Source organism: Oryctolagus cuniculus, chromosome 4 (assembly GCF_964237555.1).
Source record: "Oryctolagus cuniculus chromosome 4, mOryCun1.1, whole genome shotgun sequence".
In the NCBI taxonomy this organism is placed as follows: domain Eukaryota; kingdom Metazoa; phylum Chordata; class Mammalia; order Lagomorpha; family Leporidae; genus Oryctolagus; species Oryctolagus cuniculus.
The window spans coordinates 158521659-158545539 of NC_091435.1; the positions used below are offsets into that span (position 1 = coordinate 158521659).

The window sequence follows — 23881 nt, forward strand, 5'->3', positions numbered from 1 at the left end:
GAGAGATAAAGGAAAAATTTTTTGAAAATAATATCTGAAATTTTCTAAGACATATTAAAAACACTAATCTACATATCTAAGAATCCTAATAAACCCATGATACAAAAAATACAAAAAGAGTCAAAATCTTAAGTACAATGCACCTGAGTGTGAAAGTCAAAGATACAATATTGAAAGAAAAGGAAGCAATAAAGGAGGAACAAAAATATATGAAATGTATTATAGAAACAAAAGCAAAATGACAGATGTAAATCCTTTATTTATTTATTTGTTTATTTGAAAGGCAGAGTAACAGAGAGAGGAGGAGAGAGATAAGATCTTCCAGATCTTCCATCTGCTGGTTTACTCTCCAAATTCTTGCAAAATCCAGGTCTGGCCAGGCAGAATCCAGGAGCTGGGAACTCCATCCTGGTGTGATCTTCCACATGGATAGAAGGTGCCCAAGGACTTGGGCCATATTCTGCTGCTTTCCCCAACACATTAATGGGGAACTCTTTGGAAAGCAGAGTATCCAGGACCGTGATTGGCACTCCAGTCTGAGATGTAGCCTTGAAGCAGTAGCTTAATCCACTGTGTCACAGCGCCCACTCCCAGCTGTAAATTCGAAAACATGAGTAACAGCTTTAAATATGAAATAACCAGTGGAATCAATAGCAATAGATATTTGGTTTGAGTAAGAAAGTGAGATCTTACCACATGCTAATACAGGAGATACAATTTAGATTCAAAGATACAAACAAAAGCAAAGCAGCTATACCATGCAAATTATAATCTTGAAGACTGAAGTATCTGCCTGAAAACTTGATGAAAGAGTCAAAAGCAAAACATAAAAAATAGAGATAAGGAGATATTTCATAATGATGAGAAACCCAATCCACCTGAAATACATAATTATAAACATATAAGATCCTATAGAACAGATCCTCTTCCCCAGTAACAAGAAATAGAAGCAAAACAGAGAATTGAAGTCAGAAATGGATAACTGAACAATAACAGTTGGAGATGTCACTGCCCTATTTTCAATAAATACAGAGAACCATCAAGCAGAGTATCAACCCAAAGAACCGAAGAAGACTGTAAAGCAATTACACTCAGCAGATGTCTATAAAGAAAATACCCAACAACAGAATACACATCCTTCTCAAGCCCACACCAACAGGCAAGGCAAAGATTAGAGGAGATTTTTATCCATAAAATCCCACCCTGAAAAGGAGAAGTCCATAAACCACTAAACTAATCTACCTTACAAAGTCACTGGGATCACTAAATCCTAAGAAAAGAAATGGAAAAAAAATAATTAATTAAAGAGAGAACTGAAAACCAGAAAAATCAATGAAACCAGAATTTGATGCTTTTAAAATATCAATGAGATTGACAAACTTTTAGAGCTAGATTTACAAAGAGAAAGAGAGATGGGAGGTGGGGGAGAAGAGTACACAAATAACAAAATCGGAAATGAAAGAAAAGATATTAATTACTACCAAATTTAGTAAAGTAATAACTGTTATATACCATGAAAACTTTCTTTCCAGCAAATTAACCCATACCGAAAAGACAAATTGCTAGAAATACATGAATTATCAAAATTTACTCATGAATATATAGAATTTGATAAATCTGTACTAAGCACAGGATTGAATTAGTAAACACATCCCACAGATAACATGTCATCCCAGCTGTTATCACTGATGAATTCCACCAGATGTTTGAAAATGGTTGGTGGGGAGGTAGTTGCCTAGTGGTCAAGATGTTGCTTGGAATGCCTGCATCCCATATGGGAGTGCCTGTGTTTGAGTTCTAGCTTCGTTCCCACTTCCATCTCCCTGGTAATGTGCACCCTGGCTGGTAGCAGGTGATAGCTCAAGTGATTGTATCTGCCCATGCATGTGTATTGAGTTTCCTACTCCTGGCTTTGTTTGTTGCAGGCATTTGAGGAGTGAACCGGTAGATGGAAGTGTGCTTGCTCTCTCTCTTTCTCTCTCTCATATCTCTGTCTCATAAATAAATAAATAAGTAATTATCCCCCAAAAAATGTTGGAATGAATTCTCAACTATCTCTTCCAAATGTTAAAGCGAAGGAACACTCTCAACTCATTCTTTGAGCCCAGAATTACTCCAATACCAAACACCATTCTGATGTAGAAATATCACAATAAGAGTAAACAATAGATCATATCCTCTATGAATACAGATGCAAAATTCTATTGAAACAAACCCAGAGACATATCATGATGACCATATACCATAAGCAAGTGGGACTTATCTTAGGATTGCAAGGTTAGTGTACAGTACCAATTAATATAATACATTTAATTAATAGAATATAAGATGAGAGTCATAAGATCATCTCAACTCTGTAGAAAAAAACATGCTATTAAATTCAAAAATCTTTCATAACAATGACTGACAATCTAGAAATAGAAAGGAACAAATTCAAGTTAATAAGCAAAATTCACAAAAACCTCACAGCAAACATCACACTAAATAGCAAAAAATGCAATGCTTTGCCCCGAAAACCAGCAGCAGGACAAAATGTCTATTACCACTACTTTTATTTAACATTGTAATACTGTCCTGGAAGTTCTAGCCAAAACAGTTAAGGAAGAAAAAAAATGCAGGAGATTGGAAGGAAAAAGTAAAATTACCTCTATTTTCAGGTAGCATGATTTTGTACACAGGAAATCATAATCATATAGATATATAAAATCATTCATGAGAAAAACTAAAATAGTAAATGGGTTCAGCAAGATTTTCAGATACAAGAATATACAAAACTCAATTATTTACCTGTCCAATAGAAATTAAATGTTCACATTAAATTAGGAAAATAGTGATACAATAGCTTCAACAAGAATAAAATACTTAAGTATGCCACATGGACCAAAAGAACCATGACATTTGTATACTGAAAATTATAAAGAATTTTTTAAAAAGAATTATGTAAATGGAAAGATAATGTTCAACTATAAGAGTATTCAAGATTGTTAAGGTGGCAAATCTCTCCAAACTGATCTATAGATTCACCACATGCCTATCAAAATGCAAGCTGGACTTCTCTTTTGTGCAAGTTTATGAATTGATACTGAAATTTACATAAAAATACCTGAGACCCAGAGTCACCACAAATGTAGAAACAAAAAAGAAAAAAGGAATTTCTGGTTCCAAAACATACTAAAAAGTTACAGTAATTGAAATTATATTGTACTGGCATAAAGACAGACAAAAATAGATAAATGGAATAGTATTGAGAGCCCCAGATGTATGACCAATTGTTTTCTGATAAGGGTGCCAGGACAATTAAATGGGGAAAGAAGCTTTCTCAACAAATGTACTTGGACACTCAATATGCATATCAAAAAACGTATAAATTGGGACTTCCAATTTTACATTACCCATAAAAATTAACTCACAGTGAATTATAGTCCTAAATATGAGACAAATTTATAAAAGTTTTAGATAAAAGCATAAGCATAAATTTTCATGATCTTGGGTTAAATATTGTTTTATCAGATATAATACCATAACATAAGCAATAAAGTAAAAATAGACAAAATAGGTTTCATCAAAATTAGAAACTTTTGTCCCTCAGAGAATACTATCAAGAAAATGAAAAGGCAAAAACAATGCAAAAGACTGACTGAAAACTTGATGTCAAATCCTTGATCCCCAAGGTAATGGTATTTGGAGGTGGTACTTTGGGAAGGCAATTTTAGGCCATAAGAGTAGAGCTCTCGGGAATGGATTAGTGCCCTTATAGAAAGTGACATGAGAGAGATGGTATCTCTCCCTCCATCACATGAGGATATAGCAAGATAGCATCTGTCTGCATGCCAGGAAGATGGTGCTTACCAAGAAAGAAAACATCCAGCCCTCGACTTTGGACTTCTTAACCACCAGAACCGTAAGAAATTAATGATTGCTGTTTCAGTCACCCAATCTACAATATTTGTTAAAGTAGCCTCAATCAGCTAAGATACGTAGACTAGGATAAAATCATGTCTCACAATAAAGTTGCATCCAGAATAAAGAACTCTTGCAACTGGGAAGAGGATGTAAACAAATTTTTAAATGGGCCCATAATATGAATAGTCATGTCTCCAAAGAAGATATACAAATGGCCAACAGGCACATGGAAAGATGCTCAATATCATTAGCCATCAGTTAAGTGAAAATCAAAACCACAGCGAGATACCACTTCATACTCAGTAGAATGGATATAATCCAAAGGAAAACAACAAATGTTGGTATATACGTGGAAAAATTGGATCCCTCATATACTGCCTGTGAGAATGTAAAATACTGTTGACAATTTGGAAAATTGATCGGCAATTCACCAAATGTAAAAGAGATGTGACCAAGTAATCCACACCTAGGCTTCCCAAGAGCAATAAAAACAAACATCACAGGGCCAGCGCTGTGGCATAATGGGTAAAACTGACACCTGCAGTGCCAGCATCACATATGGGTGCCAGTTTAAGTCCTGGCTGCTCCACTTCTAATCCAGCTCTCTGTTATAGCCTGCGAAAGCAGTGGAAGATGGTTCAAGTAAGTGCTTGGGCCTGCACTCACATGGGAGACCTGGAAGAAGCCCTGGATCCTGGCTTCACGTTCAGCTCTGGACATTGCAGCCACTTGGAGAATGAACCAGCAGATGGAAGCCTCCTCTCTCTCTCTTTTTCTGTCTCTCTCTCTCTCTCTCTCTCCCTTCCTCCACCTCTCTGTAACTCTGCCTTTCAAATAAATAAATAAATCTTTTTAAAAAATCACACAAAAAATGGAGAAATAATTATGGTTTATCCACACAATAAAATTTTTAATGATGCCAACATAGCAGGCAGCAGCTTTACCCATCTTTTTCCAAATAAAATATTATTAAGAATTTTTAAAAGAATGGAATAGTGATATCTCTACAACAAGAATAGACCTTGAAAATATTATACTAGGGGCATGACTCCAGTCTGTCCCAGCACCAGCCATTACAGCCATTTAGGGGAGTGAGCCAGCAGATGGAAAAATCTCTTTCTCCCTCCCTCCTTCCCCTCCCCCTGTAACTCTTTCAAATAAATAAATAAAGCTCTGGAAAAAAAAGAGTTTGAAGAACAATGAGAAAAACATGCTGAAAACTACAGCAAAAGAGAATTTTTTCTATTTAAAAGAAATTATGCTACACAAAAGAAGACGGTTATAAAACATCACATACTGCATAAGTCTAGTTGCATTGAATGTCCAGAATAAGAAACACTATACAGTAACAGAATGTAGACAACATTTAGGGTGATACTGAGATAAATGAGGAACGACTGCTAATGGGCAAGGTGTTTCTTTCTGTGAGGACAAAACTGCTCTAAAACTACAATGTGATGGTACTTCTCTGTGAATATAGAAAATACTTTTCAACTCTGTGCTTTAAATTGATGATGTATGTGAATGATTTCTTCAGTATATGTTATAAAACAGAAGAACATATAACTGGAACTAATTTTAGCCTAGGTGAGCTTAATATGGTTCTTTAATTGTTAAGGAAACTAAGGTGACAGAAAACAAGTAACATCTTAAAGCAACTCAGTAACTAATAAACATGGTGACTAGATTTATTGAGATGCTTTTAGATGTCTGAGCTATCTAGGCCTCCACAGGGATGACTCCATATTACTGAAGACCTGCCACACTGTCCCTGTCTCTGGGACTAGCTCCAAGATCTGCAGTCCTGACCCAATCTCACTAAGCCAGGTTGCTAGTTCTTTGCGTTAAGCCAGTTACTGCCCCTCTGCCCAGTCCCTTTGGGTTCCATGTTACCCATAATCTTCCTGGTCTCATCATTACCTGGCATCTCACAAGAACTGGTTTTCTCAGTTGTTCTACTTTTCACAGTCTCCTTGCCCTGCAGTGGGTTCCAGTGCCGCCTCTGCAAAGCCGGCCTTGATCAGAGGTGACAAGACAGTAAACCAACACTGTGTTGCCTTTAATTTTCAGGGGAAGGGGGGACATTTAAAAGGTGGTTCCTGCCCAAGATGGAGATAAGAAAACTGAAGTTTAGAAAGACTACAATGCCGCAGGTCACTTTGCCAGTGGGTGGTAGAACAGGGAAATGACTTGATTCCTTTCTACCATACAGACCACCTCCAGGGCTTACCAGCTAAACTCCTTTATTATTTCTATCATATTCATGGCTTAGACAGCTCAGTAAGTTTCTGTTGCTACTATAACAAATTGTGCACAAGCTTACTGGTTTAACATGGCATAAATGCATTACTTTCCCATTGCCGTAGCTCAGAAGTCTGAAGCGGGTCCCATTGAGGTAAAGCAAGGTGTCAGAAGGTCTACATTCCTTCTCGAGGCTCTGTGGGAGAACCTGTTTCTTTGTCTTTCTGCCTTCTAGAGGTTGCAGGTGCTCCCTGGTTCACAGCCCCCTTTAACCTTCAAAGCCAGCAATGGCTGGTAGAGTCATTCTCTTATTTCATCCTTCAGATGAAATTCCTCCTCCACTCCTGAAGAGCCATTTGATTATATCAACCCAGGTTCCTCTTCTTAAATTAAGATAAGCCTGTTAGCAACCTGAACTTCCACCTGCCACCAAATTCCTCCTTGCTGTGTAAGGTAGTAACATACTCACAGGTTCAAGGGATTAGAATGTGGATATCTTTAGGGACCATTTTACTGCCTACCAAGAGGCAAGTATGACTATGCGCTGTAATAGTGTAACAATCCCACTACTTCCCTTTGGCCCTCCTTATTTTACCACTACATACTCTACCAACTCCCACACCTTGTTTCTCGACTAAGATCTGCCCTTCAACACATTTTATAGGTTTGGGGTGGCTCAATGAATAGGCTAAGTTGAATTAAAATGCTTATCACGGATAATAATGCAATGTATTACTCCTACTACAAAATGTGAATATTTTAATAATGTTCTCACCCCATGCCTTAATGCCAAAGAAAAAATAAAAGTGAATCTGATTATAGGCCCTTTCAGGAATTCTCTCTTTTGAACAAGAATTCACAAGTTTTAAACTTACAAATTCATGTTTTGTTTATGTCTTCCAGACTGGCCAGCAACTGAATCAGTTAAGGTTTTTTTGTTGTTGCAATTAAAGAAATAAGCTTGTTAGTCACTGTTTGCTGTGGCCAAGTAAAATTAAAATGTATAAAAACAGTACAATATCTAGGGTTGGAAATAGAATAAAAACAAGAGAAAAAGCAGCTATTAAATGATTTTACTGGGACACTTTTATTAGAATGAAAAAATATAAGGTTTTATTGTTTGTCTGGTTTAATCTTTATGTTTTCCCCCTTGAGTGATAGGCAGTCAGAGTCACCAGCTGGCTAAGCTGTTTTGTGTTTATTTTTGGCTCTAATATGGCAATGAAAGAGAAAATATGGTGATGAGGAAACTAAAGGCTAGTGGGGCATCCATTTCATTTCACTGTGAGAAAGCAGGGTGAAAAGATCTACCAGTCAACGTTCAGCCAGAGATGCAACCAATAAGAGACATGCATGACGAGCTGTATTGCAAGAAAGTGGCTTACACAAGCAAGGGGGCTGGCTGGCGGGCTGGGCACATCCAGACTCTAAGCGACGAGTTACCCCTGCTGCCTGCAAGCAGAATTTTCACTTCCCGGGCAACCTCGGTTCAGCTCCTTAGGTTCCACAGCTAATTGAATCGGTCTCACCCAGCTTATCAGGGATAATCTCTGTAAAGTGGACTCAATAGGGAGCTTAGTTATGTCTACAAAACACCTGGGTTAGTACTTGACTGATTAACTGGAAAATGTACCCAGCCACACTGACACATCAAAGACCATCACAGAAGAGGAACAAAGGAGGGCTTCTCGGTGTAGACTCACCAAAGGCACCCACAGCATGGCACAGATGATTCACCACGCAAAAATGATGAGATGTTGGGAAGAAGCAATGCATTCTGGGAAGGCACAAACAGATGCCCATCCAGCAGCTGGGAAGAGAGTGAATGGACAGAGTGAATAGTTTATAGTAGCAAGAGGATTATCCTGCCAGCCTGGCTCTTTCCACCAAACAGCCCTCTGCGACCAAACAAGACAACCTTATCTGTGCAGTACCTCAGACTTCCTTAATTCCTGAAATGAAGAGTAACTTTCATGTGGGAAGTAATTTAGGATTATCAGGTACAGGGTAAGTTTCGCTGTAAAAATATTTTTGAAGGCATAAATGCCTGTGAGAACCCTCAAATCACAACACATTGGGAAACACTATGCCAGTCCACAGTCAAGGGTGACCTTGGTTGGAGAATCAGAGAGATGTTTCAGTCTTTCTACTAATATCATGACCATATGGACTGAGAGGAGTTTACCACACTCGATGATGACTACTCAGTGTTATCAGCACAAAACAAGTGTGTGATGGAAAGCAAGATAAACATAAAGTCAAAACTTCAAGAGTTCTGTCAAGTAATAAATCCAGTTGATGTCTAAATTCCTCAGGATTTCTGAAAATGCAGAGGGTAAGGCTGAGCTGGAGCCTGTTCTAGCACTTGAACTGCTTGCTTTTTCCTCCCCTACCATTCATTTTGCAAATTTGGATAAGCTGTCCCTTTCTTGGTTACCTATCATCTTTCCCACTTTCATTCCCTCTATAAACACCATTTCTGCTGCATCTTCAAAAGCTTATCTCCTCTTCACAGCTGTCTGTTCAAAGTTGAGAGCCTGACACTGAATTGCTTGAATTGCTCTGAAATAAATTCCTCAGGGCAGAGACCAATTTCCTATGCATTGTCAATAGCTGAATATAGTGTTGGCGCTTCATAAACACAGAGTGAATATAAATAACAGAAAGTCCAAAAATCGGATCGTGAATTCTGTTTATGGCATCGTTAATATCTAATGCCATGCACTGAATTCTAAGTGCCCCCCCCCCAAAAAATTATCAAAAAGTTCATGGTCTCTTCTGTATGGAAGACAAAACTATAAATGAAAAAATGATGGTTTTCTCAGGAATGCCCAAGAAAACTGAATTCTTGTTCCACTTTGCCTATATACTCTGTGGTAGAAAATACTAGTTAGTCACAATTACTCTTTCCCTCATCATCTCTCTATGGGAAGAATAGACTTCCCAGGTATACTGACTTTGGACCTATGTGATTTGATTTTGCAAATGGAATATAAGTGGCTGTCACTTGATCAGAGGTCTTAAAGGTGTTAGCATGTTCAACATGGCGTTGACTCTTAGAGCTCCTGAATTTCAACATGAATTCAGGATGTAACTCTGTCCAGTTCTAGACATAAAATACATGGAACAGACCTGTACTCCTTCACAGCCTGAAGCATAAACCAACTGATCCCAACTAAGTTTACCTAGGACAAATAGAGTTGTGGCTGACCTATAGACATGGGTGCACAAAATATTTATTGTCTTAAGCCACTGATCTTAAGGGGTAGCTTTTTACATATTTGAGTATAACCAGAGCAATGATGAGTGGCAGATTCCAAAATTGAATTAGTTCCAAAATTGAACTCAAATTAGTTCAATTGAAAGACAAAATACCAGGAAATATTGAATCTAAAGAGGAATCTGATTCCTTGTTACACTTTCCTGGGATCACCCACAACAATTTCATTCCAGAAATAAGAACTAAGAAAATTTCAAACCACTCCATGTGATGAGTCTATAGCCTTGTTTAGAAGTATTTTTGCAATAAGACACTCTGAACATATGCTCAACCAGTACTTGACCACAAGACTGCACACAATTATAAATGAATACCCCTGAGGAAAAAACAATTACTCATTATGTTAGCTTGCTTCCAAGATCTCACTTCAATGAGTCATGATCCCGAGTGCCCATGCACTTCTATAGTCCCTTTTCACGTGAAATATAAACTCAACACTGTGAAACCAAAAGAATGCCACAAATATGGAACCTTGCGAAACCTGAAATTGTTATAAGATACTTTGTGGCTATTCCAGGAACCATGATCTGCTATACCAGTAGTGTGACTAACTTGCTGGACAGACCATGTGGTGAACACCTGGGACTACATGGAGATGGTGAGAGACCAACTTGAGATCAGTCTTCCAGCTGTCCCTTCCAAGCCACCACATTAATGGGATCCCAGACAAAGGTAGCTTTCTTGGACTATGCAAACTATACCAGCTTCCAAGCTGTACATGACAGAGACATCAGTCATACCACACCCAGGCCTGCACAAATTCTCTGTGTATCATGGCATAATAGAATGGTTTTTGTTTTAAGCCACTAGATTTGGGGTAATTTGTTAACCACAGCAATAAATAGCCAGAATATTTATTCACACGATTTACTAAAAGGACATATCTGATTACAATAGGCAATATTTGCTACATATTATTACGTATATGCTATACACCATGTATCATTTTATTTCTCCCTCACATTAAAAAATACTACCTCTGGGGGCCAGCGCTGTGGTGTAGCAGGTAAAGCCACTGTCTGCAGCACCAGCATCCGATATGCACACCAGTTCAAGTCCCAGCTGCTCCACTTCTGATCCAGCTCCCTGCTAATGCACCCAGGAAAGCAGCTGAAGATGGCCAAAGTACTTGGGCCCCTGCACCCATGTGGGAGACCTGTAAGAAGTTCCTGGCTCCTGGCTTTGGATCAGCCCAGCTCCAGCTGTTGCAACCATTTGGAGAGTGAACCAGCAGATGGACAGTCTCTCTCTCTCTCTCTCTGTCTCTCTAACTGTGCCTCTCAAATGAGTAAATTTTTAAAAATAAATAAATAAAAAGTAAAAAATAAAAACATTACCTAGGAATATATAACATCATCATTGTTGATGGATAACTAAGAACATTTAGACACAGAAACTACTTAAATTGCCCAAAGTCACACCAGTGGTAAAGTAGAAGAACCAAGGTCTAATCTAAGAAAAATTACTCCAAGCCCTGTTCTCCTGCTTCACTAAATCAAAGTTAGGAAAAATTAAGGTTCTGGCTTCCTAGGGCAGCAGCCTCATTTCCCCTCAGCCAGTCCGGTTTACAGGCCTTTTCATAAATGTTATAACATTGGCATTTATACAAAGAAACAAGCAGGAAATTAAATGACACCTATTAAAGTAAAGGCTAGTTTCAACCAGCTGAAAATCTAGCCCAAGGAGTTTTTGAGGTGTCAGAAGAGAGACAGAAGGCCAAAAAAATTTATGCAGAATAAAACACAGTTGCCAGCTGGCCAGAGAACATTAGCATTCACAACAAAGACAAGGACTACCTGCCAACTCAGGAAAAGTTGGTAGAACTAAATAGAATTATAAAGCAAACCACTTTTCCTCTCTAAGTGGACTTATCAATAAGGCCTGTTTTAGCTGGGTTTGAAATTTGATTATGCAGTTGACTAAGGTTTTCACAAGGGTATCCATCAGGTACAGTTACCTCTATGCCAATAAGTAGTCAAAAGCTTTTTCACAGTCATTTATAAACAATGTGAATCAAAGAGCATAAGGAAAGGCGTCCAGGTAATATGGAAATGGTAGATTTTCTTCTGCTGGTTACGGCTGATATTAGGAGTACTTCTGAATATTATTGGCAAATGGCTTTGAAAGAAAACCCTTGAACCAGGGGTCCCTCCTATTGTAGCCACAAGCAGCCAAAAATCAGTGGTAAAAACTTCTGTTTGAAGGTAACTATCAAATACAGAAAACAATACACTCATCAAAAGCATGGATAGGAACGTTTTCAGTTACACACACAAAAGTGAGGGACAGTCTAAAAAAAATCTAGCCAAGGTGATAAAAGTCAAAGAATGACTAAGTATCTATTCCAGATCAAAGACATGTCATACGAATGCAAGGTTACACTCTGAAATGAATCTTGGTCCACAAAATAAAAAAGTATTTTTTTCTCTTTTACTTAAAAGACACTAATGAAACAATTGATGAGATTTCAATTATCTAATGCAATCAACAATGTAACAACATTGTATTGATTCTAATTTCCTGATTTTGATTTTATTATGATTATTCCTGGAAAATATACACAGAAGTGCTCAGGGTAAAAGGATACTGTGTCTGCAACTTTCACATGATTCAGAAATAATCAATCCATCTGGAATGTATTTTTATAAATAATATTAGATCTAACATTATTTTCTTCCATATACATAGGAACGGCCAGCAGTTTATTAGATAGTTTAACCTTTTGCATTACATTGTAATATTATCTTTGTAATATACCAGGGTCTTTCCAAAAGTTCATGAAAATGTGTATTATGAAAAACTATATGTGGATTTCAAAAATTTTGTGATAAAATGAACCTTTCTTATTTCCATTTTCTATAACATTTTTGACATACCTTCATTTTATATGCCCATATAAAGCTAAAATCTAGGGCAACAGTTTGAGTCCTGGCTACTCCACATCTGATCCAGCTCCCTGCTGAGGATCCTGGAAAGACATCAGAAGATGGCCCAAGTGGTTGCACCCCTATACCCTTGTGGGAGACCTGAATGAACCTCTTGGCTTCTACCTGGCCCAGCCCCAGTCATGGCCATTTGGGGAGTGAACCAGCAGGCAGAGTATCTATCTCTATCTCTCTCCTTCTCTCCGTAACTTTGCCTTTCAAAGGAAAAAAAAAGGAAACTTGTAAAAAAAAAAAAAAAACCTAAAATCTAGTTTTGTAATCTTTATTTTGATACATGCATTTACTTCCCATTCTTGTGTCAATCAATGATGTGGTTGACTTTGTTGTGTGTTTCAATATCTTGGATGGCAGGATCCAGCAAAATTTTGTATTTGTGCATCTTCATTTATATAATACCAATGCATGCACAAAAATGTATATTTAAACATATATCACATATATATGAATGTTTTGTGTGGGTATTTATGTATTTTTGTGTATTGTGTGCATATTTATGAATTAAGTGTGTGGACATTCATGTGTATATATTATACATTAGTTATTATTCATTATACATATATTTTATTATGTATTATACATATAATACAAAATTAAGGCTGGCGCCACGACTCACTAGGCTAATCCTCCGCCTTGCAGCGCCAGCACACCGGGTTCTAGTCCCGGTCGGGGCACCGGATTCTGTCCCGGTTGCCCCTCTTCCAGGCCAGCTCTCTGCTGTGGCCAGGGAGTGCAGTGGAGGATGGCCCAAGTGCTTGGGCCCTGCACCCCATGGAAGACCAGGATAAGTACCTTGCTCCTGCCATCAGATCAGCACGGTGCGCTGGCCGCAGCGTGCCGGCCACGGCGGCCATTGGAGGGTGAACCAACGGCAAAAGGAAGACCTTTCTCTCTGTCTCTCTCTCTCACTGTCCACTCTGCCTGTCAAAAAAAATACAAAATTGAATATACATGTATATATTATACATTATATTATATAAACATGTATATACACATATTGCTTATGTATGTAATGAAAGTATATATGCATTGTATTGGTTTATTTGGGCATTTCCCCACCAAAAAAAAGACAAAAGCCTGTTGTGATTCTAATTTCAGTTGCATTTATTTATATATATTTTAGAGAAATAAAAATTGTATCTTCTATTTTTATCATCAAAAATTATAAATTTAGCCATTTAGCTCAGTTGATGTCCTTATAGTTTATAATTTTCTCATGTAAGTTTTGCATCTTCCCCATTAAATTCATTCCTCATATGCTATCACTCTATCAGTACCATAAGTAAAATAGGCCAAGTCCAGCTCTAAACGTTCATTTCTGTAATTCAGAAAATGTGTTTATTGCCACATTACCAAATTCACTTGTTCATTCTAGTAGTTTTTTACTTTTCCATTTTCTAGATATGCAATCAAACCTTCGCAGAAGACGGGAGCAGAAGTTCAGCTTACGAATTAAGACGAGAGGGTACCTGTGTCCACCTCTGAGGACCTGTGTTCAATCCCCAGCTCTGCTCAGCTCTCCAGTGTCCTGATAATGCAGACCCTGACAGGCAGTGAGGATGAATCACGAATTGGGTTCGTGCCGCTCACATGACAGCTCTGGGTTGTACTCCCCCAGCCCTAATCATCAGAGACGTTTGGAAGGTGGTCAAATGGGTGGGTGGGAGAGAGAATCAGCTTCCAAATGCTCACACTTGCAGGTGCCAGAGCCAGGAGGTGGGAACACAATCCAGGTCTCCTCCCAGGAGTAGCAGGAGCCCAGCGACGTGAGCCATCACCACTGCCTCTCAGGGTCTGCATTGTCAGGAAACTGTAGTCATGAGCAGAGCTAGGACTAAACCCAGGTCCTCTGACATGGGATGTGGTGTATTAACTGGTGTCTTATCCACTACAGTGGATGGCCACTCTGATGCCTTAAACATTTGATTAATCTTTTTACTTGACAGGTAGAGTTATAGACAGTGAGAGAGAGAGAAAGAAAGGTCTTCCTTCTGTTGGTTCACCCCCCAAATGGCTGCCACTGCCAGAGCTGCGCCGATCCGAAGCCAGGAGCCAGGTGCCCACTCCTGGTCTCCCATGTGGGTGCAGGGGCCCAACCACCTGGGCCATCCTCCACTGCCCTCTGGGGCCACAGCAGAGAGCTGGCCTGGAAGAGGAGCAACCTGGACTAGAACCCGGTGCCCATATGGGATGCTGGCGCTGCAGGCAGAGGATTAACCAAGTGAGCCACAGTGCCGGCCCCACATTTGATTAATTAATGGATTCTATACTGATGTTTTATTCAGAAATTTTGTCATTCTGTTTATGCATATGATATAAATTCTGTTATGCATATCATCTTAGTTTCCTTATTAACCTGATGTTACCTTGATAGATAAAATGGCGTCATTTCCTTTACATACTATATATTGGGTTAGCTTAAATAACATGAGAATGATTTATTTTTAAAGATACAATTTATCTTTGAAATGCAGTGACTGATACCCTTTTCAATGATAAATGTAGCCATTTCTATCACCTTTAACTATCTTTAATCATCTACTCAGTTCTCCACTTTTTCTTGGGATAATTTGGTAACTCATAAATTTTTCAAGAAAGTATCATTTTTATCTATTTCTTTGAAATTGCTATTAAAATCTTTTCTGTAGTCAGAGCACATGATTTTTCCAGCTGTCCTGTGCATGATTTTTCCTATTACATATTTTTGTCATTTTGCTGTCCCACATTTTTCCAGATTCCTGTTTTATCTAGCCTTATAAAATCAGTAATTTGACTTTTTTATCCTTTCAGATAGTTTGCTTTAACCCCCACTACTTTCATTTTTACCTTTATTAATTTCCTATTCCTGACCTCTGACTTATTTGATTGTTCAATATTTTAAATAGGTAATAAATCAAAATCCTTTAATTTTACTCTTTATTCCTTAATGTTAAAGACAGTCGGCCACACTGTGCTCTGAATGCACATTTGGCTGTGTCCATTGTTTCCAGTTTGCACTGTTTTCTACACAGTTTGCAGTGTTCCATGGATTCCAAGTTTCATTCAGTGGTTATCTACAAAGGCAGTCTGAGCTGCTACACACTTAGTATCTGGGAATTACCTTCATGCCATTTATTCTCAATTTCTAATTATTATTTCATTCACCTTCTAATATTCATTATAATATGATCAGAAAAGGCAGCCAGTAAAATCTATTAATTTTTATAGATATAGATAAAGGAAAATTTCTCTATGGTCAAATACACGCTCAATTTTTATAAATATTTTATGTGTACATATAGGAAAGTACATTTTTTGAAAATGTAGAAATGTCTATTAATTACATTATGTATATGTTATTACTTATTTTGTATACAGTGTACATATAATTCAAAGAGGTATATTGAAACAACCTATTACATTTGCATTTTTAACAGATTCCTCTCATAATTTTACAGTTTTGACTTACCTCTACTAACAGCTGTTGGGTTGTTCAATGCGTAGCATTTCCTGACTGGTACATGTCTTTCATACACCATGCCTTTTTCAATACTAACCCTCCAAGACGGGCTGACTGCTTTTAACCTTAAATTCTGTGTTGTCCAGTGTTCCCTTTGCCTCTCATGCTTTCTTTATCCTTTGTATTTTCTTCATATTGCTCTTTATTTTTTAAAATTATCTTAAGTGCTTTTCTTGTAAGCAGAAGTTAACTGTATTTTTAAAGTCGATTTTTAAATGTGTATTTATTTATTTGAAGGGCATAGAGAGCACAACAGAGACAGACAGAGATCACCTCTCCACTGGTTCACTTCCCAAATGCCTGCAACAGCCAGGGGTTGGAGACTCAATCTTCATCTTATTCTCCCACAGTCGCCATTAGAGGAAGCTGGAGTTAGGACCAGAGCTGGAACTCAAACCCAGACACAATGATATGGGATGGAGACACCCCGAGGGGCTTCTCAACTGCTATGCCAACCCGTCCCCCAATCTGACACTTGCATCCATAAATTCTGCTTTCATGTTTACGCAATCACTGATACTTCTTCGTTTTGTTTCTTCCTCTTTATATTCATCATTCATTTGACATCGCTGCTTTGTCTTTTTGTAGGTCTTATTTTTCTAGTTTGATTATTCTGGCTATTTGCTCTTTGCCATGTTTATTTGGAAAATCAAGTAGTTTTTCTTCTAGTTCTTTAATGATTGCTTTTTCTTTTCTTTGTTGACAACCTCAAATTTATCTCTCTACAATTGCTTGAAATAAAAACCATTTCTCCCAGTGAAACTATCTGTTTCTCTTTTTTCCATTTCTTCATAAGATTACATGTTTTAGGCTAAATACACTTCTCTCAATCCTCTCCTCAGAAGCTGAGGAAGAATGTAAAAGATTTTACTTCCTTTATCTTTTTCTCCAATATAAATCCCAGGACTTACTAAGGTCATTTAGTAATTCTAGCTCTAAACTCTTATCTGAAATTTCCATTGCAGTGTGTTTCTTCACTTTATTTAGCATTTTGATTGTATTTAGTAAATTTATTTAGCTTTTTTTAAGAATATTCATTTATTTATTTGAAAATCAGATTTACACAAAGAGAGGAGAGTCAGAGAGAGAAAGGTCTTCCATCTTATGGTTCACTCCCCAGTTGGCCACAACAGCCGGAGTTGCATCGATCTGAAGCCAGGAGCCAGGAGCCAGGAGCTTCTTCCAGGTCTCCCACACGGGTGCAGGGTCCCAAGGACTTGGGCCATCTTCTACTGCTTTCCCAGGCCACAGCAGAGAGCTGGATTGGAAGTGGAGCAGCCAGGTCTCAAACCAGCCACCCATATGGGATGCTGACACTTCAGGCCAGGACATTAACCCACTGCACCACAGCGCTGGCCCCTTTATGTAGCTTTTGTATCACATACTCTCTAACAGTCAATATCATGATCCATTTGTGTCTAAGTAAACACACAAACAAGCATGGATTTTCTGAATCATTGTTCACAATTCTCACTTGATGTCTCATTTCTCCTTAATTTATTCATTTGGAATTGCTTCTTTGTACTACTAGGTGTCCCTAAGATTTAGTAATTTTAAGATTTATCAATTTTTAACATTTTGCCATATGCACCTTATATTAGATATTATATACATCGACAGATATAGTATGTTTTCAACACAGGGGTATTAATATCACATAATGTGGGATTCAAGACAATGATCAGAAAGTAAGGAAAGAAGGGCATATTGCCATGTAGACGGTATAATTCAGCACCAAAGATTATGACACCCACACAATTTTTATACTCTGTATATCAACTTACACATAAGAAAGAAAAACTTTGGTATTTGTCTTTCTGTGTATCTGACTTTAATTTCACTTAGCATAATAATCTCCAGTTTCATTCATTTTGTTGTAAATGCACTTTCCAAATTCTTATAAAATCATAATTGAACTGTTTGGCTTTCCAGATGAGTTACAGTTTTTCTGCATAAGAAACTTCCAGATTAATCTCTAACAACTATACCACAGTTTTCTAGATTCCAGGATTGCAGATTAGAAATAGAAAAACAGTCTGAACCTTTTCCTTTATGTGGAACTTATTATTTCTAAGAGAAAGGTTGTAAGTTTCTTATTATGCTAAAAGTTCAGGAATTATTCAAGTATATTACACATATGTCTTTGCTCATCAATATTCCTGGCTTCACTATGCCCTTTCACGTTGTAAGGCCTTTCGTCCTGGAGAAACACCCTTTTTAAATTACATGTGCCTTTCATATCTACAGTCTGTATCTTCTTCATCACAATATCTCTACATTTTTGTTCCACGCTTTAAGACATTTATCCCAGTAGATTTCCTGTCCCAAAAATTCAGTCTCATCTGTGACCATCCTCTCCTTCAATTAAACAAAGACATCTTGGACAGAAATTTTTTCCAGGGCCAGAAGATTTAGTCTTGTATTGCCTTGAATGCTCCTTGTTTTTCAGGTTGTCATTTGGCCCCTCTGCTCTGACCTTGTATCCCTAGCTTCTGATCACCTTTCAGTTTATTTTTCTATGTTTGATTTTCCTAAGGTCTGATTGCTGAAGAGCCCTGTAAACAGTGGAGAGCTAAGTATTCCGTAACCCCTGAGTCTCTCAAAGGCACCAGAAGGAGTCTCTTGCCTGATGGCGGCTTGCTTTTACTCTCTCAATCTCAGAAGCACAGAGGACCCCACCCACCCATTTGTTGCCTTTCTGACCTACGGAGCACCATGAAAATCAGCCAGAAATCATCACCAGTGCAGACGTTCTATCGGGAATCCACACATACGTGGGGGTCCATTGATTTTCCATAGATGTTTCATTGCTGCGGCTCCCTCTGGTACCTGGTTCTTAGGTTCTCATCTACCTTTGAAGGCAGAAAGGCCTCTTTCTCCCTTGACATTATGAGGTAGAGGTTCAAATCCAAAATGACAGGCTCAAAGTTACTTCCACTTTTTCTGAAACTGTAGTAAACAGGGAGAAAAACTACACTGAACCTGGCTGATGCACGGCGACATTCTACCATAAACATGCCCAAGTTCTGAGGCCTGCAGTCATTATACTTTGCAATTTCTGAGAACAGAATCTCCAAAGCTAGAACAAGTTGAGATCTGGATAAACACAGGATGAATGGCTCTCATAGTCGGGTTCTGTGCATTTCATACCATTAATGTCTGCTCTCCTAGCAGGATCTTACCAATGCATGAGCACAGTTGGCTTTTCTGGGCTTCTCGCTAACATCCCGCACAGCTGGAAGCACAGATGCAGGCAGCACATGGGCCTCTCTGGTTAGAAGAGGCTCAAAGGCAGGTACCAAGAAAAGCTCAGTCCCCTGGATCTTAAAAGGAAATGCACATCCTTTTCCCAAACAGCAAACAGCATCCAACAACCTTCAGTCAACAAACTATACTGAAAAGCATCTCTTCGTTTTTCTATTCACTTACGCATCGGTCAGAACCTCCAGTCTATGATAAAATTCCAACATAAAAGTGACTTTTGTGTACTCTCCACTGAAAAACAATTAGCAGAAACTGCTTCCTCTTCCTCTGACACAATAACACATCAGACACGGTGTATCACGCTCCCGCAGTTAAACGAGTTTGGGAACTATGCTAGACGTCCCTTTCCTTTTGAGATACACCTCTCATGGGTGACGTGATTGGTGTAACGATTCTTAGTGGGCTTGCACGTTTCTTCTAGCCTTCTCTTTGCCTTCGCTCCTCCCTGCTCAGAGTTCTCATACTGGAAAATTGCTATTGCACGCCCATGATTAAAACCTGGATGCTGCTGACAGCTCAAAAGGGAGTATCTCTTAGCAATTTATATTCCAAAAGTCCTGCACTTTGTTCTCGCAGGAAGCCTCCTTAACTTGCATCTGGATCTGAACAAACCTGCAAAAAAGACAGCATCTTTCAGGTGTCCTGGCAGAATGCCGCCAGCTGCCACCATCACTCTATGTAGCTAGCTCTGATCACTTTGATCGCCTACTGTCTCATCAGAAAGCAAAACTTAAGATAAACCGCAACCTCAAATAGTCTTACAGCAAACCCAGTGTGCAAAACTGCTCCCTCTCTTCACAGGGAACTCCACTCAGCCTGAACACAGGCAATCAGCCATCCATCTTTTCTGACTTTGTTCTTTCCATTTCTTCTCTTGAGTAATTGATACAGTCACAGGCTTGGAAACAAGGAGACCCAAATCTTCCTGTTCTATGGAATATCTTTAAACTATAGTTTCTTACAGTTATATCTGCCCCGTGGGTGATCAGATATGCAAAGCCTCACCTGTCTGACACACAGTAGATATTCAATAAAAATTGGATTTGGGAAGTAAATGGCTGATTCCAATTTCTACCTGGAGTAAAGTAAGCATGTAGCTTTAAAGCAAGGAAGGAAATACAGGACAGAAGGAAGGAGGAAAGGGAAGAAATCTGGATTGGTTTAAATGAAGTCAGAAGGGGATGGCTCATTAGCCTAGCAGTTAAGATGCCTCTTAGACACCAAGGTCCCATACAGAGTGCTTGTGTTCAATGCCCAGCTCCTCATTCCAGCCTCTGTTAACACAAACCCTGAAACCAGCAGAGATGTCCCAAATTACTGGGCTCCAGCCCCCCACAAGGAAGACCGAGACTGAATTCCTGGCCCACCCCTGGGCAGGTGTGGGTATTTGGTGAACCAGCAGCTAGAAGTACTCTCTCTCTCTGCCTCTCACTCTGCAAAAATAATAATAATAATAATAATAATAATAAGTAAAAAAGTAAATTATTTTAATGAAGCCACAGATGAGTAAAGTTAGTTTGGCAGTGAGTTCACAGCAGACTTTCCCCAGCACTTAAGCCACCAGTCCAAATAACTTTAATAAATCAAACATTCAGGGTAAATGCCCTAGGTATACTTAAAAATATTTTCTGTCTATTTTTGGAGATTATTTCTGACAAATTGAGTTGGTTGACTTAACTGTGGCTTAGCACTATCAAGAACTTTCATGCTTGCAGCACACACTGTGGCACAGTGAGTTAAGCCACTAGCTGAGATGCCCACATTCCATTTTAGCATACCTTGGATTGAGCCCTGCCTCCACTTCCAATCCAGCCTCCTGCTAAAGTGCACCCCAAGAGGAGCAATGATTCAGGGACTTGTGTCACTGCCACTTATGTGGGAGAGCTGGTTGTTGCAGGCACCCGGGGAATGAACCAGCAGATGGAAGATTCTCTCTCTCATACCACCTTTAAAATAAAATTAATATATTTTTTAAAAATGTCTCCCTTACAGACACATGGCACAAAATATTTCTTCCTGCAATAGAGTTGATGTTACAGTTAGAGTCCTACATCACAAAGACTCTCTCCTATATCCCTGTTAGGGACCAAAAAGCAATGCAAAATGCTGGTTAGGACAACAAATATTCCTTAACATTCATCAATATTCTCTCTCTCTCTCTCTCTCTTTCTGTCTCTCCCTACGCCTCCCTCTTTCTCTCTGATGACTTTGGCACATAGAAGTCAGCCCATAATGATTTACTGGACAGATAATCATGAATGAATGGACAAAAGGACAGAAGGATTGGGGGGTAGACAGAAGACCTACAAGGACTTCAAATCATGTGTGATAGAGAGATCTTCCCTCACTGCTCTTTCCACAGTGGCCAAATTCTCCAAGATTGCCTTGTATCGTTCTCAGTGTCTTAACGACACACCTACCACACCTACGCTAAACTTCCATCAGAACAGCTCACAATTGCAAAGTATTATATACAATAAGCACCACTGCAACAATTTATCCTGGTAAAAGAAATGTAACACTACTAATAAGAAGTATAACACTGGGAACCCTTGGATCCTTGGGAAGAAACTCTTGGCTCTTGGCTTCAGCCTGGCCCAGCTCTGGTTGTTTGCAACCATTTGGGGACTCAAGCAGCAGATGGAAGATCTCTTTCTCTCTCTCTCTCTCTCTCTCTCTCTCTCTCTCTCAACTCTGCCTTTCAAACAAAATAAAATAAATCTTTTAAAAAAGAGGTATAATACTAACATTAATAATAAGATAGAGTACAACTGAAATATCTTGCATACTTAACATCTGACAGTCACTTCCCTAATTCCTTCATTTGGAAAAGGACTTTTACTTTATATTTGCTTACTCCTTTTTCAGGTTTGGTGAAATAGAAGCCCAAAATCAAGTAACTAGCCCAAGGTAATGAGCTGGAAAGTAGTGACTGGGATTTGAGCCTAAATCAGTCTGACAATGGAGTCCACACTTGTATTTATCACACTGTCATTTGGAGTCATCACAACTTATCACCCACAAATGCCTGTTGCTCTGACAACCTTCACTGAAAATAAACAGTGTGGCTATCTGATAGCTAACCTGAATTTTTCTGCTGCTTCTGCTATTGACCAATTAGCTCTAGGTTAATGCATAATTTTGCAGCTTGGGTAACCCCAATGTAAAATGTTAACATTGACACGTGATCTTTATCTCTTCCTTGACTTTAAGCATACAATGATGCCATGCTATCACACATCCATGCAGAGTCTACGTTAACTAATCATGATGTTAAAATGATATTTGACCTTAAACAATATGCAATAAAAATATAAAAAATATTTTAGGAAACAGCATGTAGCCTAGGGTTAAGATGTTTGCATCTCACATCAGAGAACCTGGGTTTAATTCCTCACTCCAGCTGCTTTCATTTTGTTTTGAAAAATGTTTTAAGGGGCTGGCACTGTATCGCAGCGGGTTAAAGCCCTGGCCTGAAGCACTGGTATCCCATATGGGTGCCAATTTTAGTCCCAGCAGCTCCTCTTCAGATCCAGCTCTCTGCTATGGCCTGGGAAAGCAGTGGAAGATGTCCCAAGCCCTTGGGTCCCTGCACCCACGTGGGAGACCCAGAAGAAGCTCCTGGCTCCTGACTTCGGATCGGCAGAGCTCTGGGGAGTGAACCAGCAAATGGAAGCCCTCTCTCTCTCTCTCTCTCTCTCTCTCTGTCTCTACCTCTCTCTGTAACTCTGCCTTTCAAATAAATAAAATAAATCTTTAAAAATATTTTAAATAATCATTTATCTAGTTATTTAAATGGCAAAACAACAGAGGGAGAGGGAAGGAAAGAGAGAGACAAAGAGATCTTCCATCTGCTGGTTCACTCCCCAAATGGCTGCAATGTTTAGGGCTGGACCAGGCTGATGTCAGGGGCCAGGAACTTCATTTGAAGTATTTGAGCCATCTTCCATTGCCTTCCCAGCTGCATTAGCAGGAAGCTGGATCCGGACTCAAACCAGCACTCTGGTATGGTAAGCCACATCACAAGCAGCAGCTTAGCCGGCTGCAACACAATGCCAGTGCTTTGGCTCCAGCTCATTATCCCATTTTTCTGTCAATGCAGACCCTGAGAAACAGCAGTGGGAGCTGTGGTGGTTGGGATCCCGGTGGTCCCAGGACAGACCTAGATTGAGTTCCCAGTTTCGTGCTCTGGCTTTGGCCAGGCCTCAGATGCTGGGGATGTTTGGGGAGTGAACCAACAGAGAGGTTCATTTTCTCTCGCCCTCTCTCTCTTTCTGCCTCTCAAATAAATATTGATTTTTTGTTAATTTTTAAAGGAAAATACATTAGGGGCCAGCATTGTAGTGTAGCAGGTAAAGCCATGGCCTGCAATGCCACCATTTTACACATTTTATATGGGTGCCAGTTCATGTCCCACTGTTCCACTTCTGATCCAGATTGTTACAAATTTACCTGGGAAAGCAGTGGAAGATGGCCCAAGTACTTGGGTCCCTGATACCCTAATGGCAGACCCAGATGAAGTTTCTGGCTCCTGGCTTCAGCCTGGCTCAGCCCTGGCCATTGAGGCCATTTGGGGAATAAACCAGTGAATGGAAGTGCGCTCTCTCCCTCTCTCTCTCTCCCTCCCTCCCTCCACCCCTCCCTCTCTCCCTGTCTTTCTTCCTCTCTCTCTAGCTCTGACTTTCAAATAAGTAATAAATCTACAAAAAGAAAATTAAGTTAATACAAATACCTTTCCAGGAGATAAGAACC

General features: G+C 39.1%; 1 long non-coding RNA gene across 2 annotated transcripts in view; it reads right to left on the minus strand.

Annotated features, from left to right (window-relative positions):
• Positions 1-239: 239 nt before the first annotated feature.
• LOC103350359 (uncharacterized) overlaps positions 240-23881 on the minus strand; it is an 87179-nt gene continuing 63537 nt past the window's right edge. For both annotated transcript variants that reach the window (XR_011388398.1, XR_518356.4), the window contains exons 2-3: positions 7848-7954; positions 240-594 (exon numbers count right to left, since the gene is read on the minus strand). This is a non-coding gene — a long non-coding RNA (uncharacterized lncRNA). The remainder of the gene's footprint in view (positions 595-7847; positions 7955-23881) is intronic.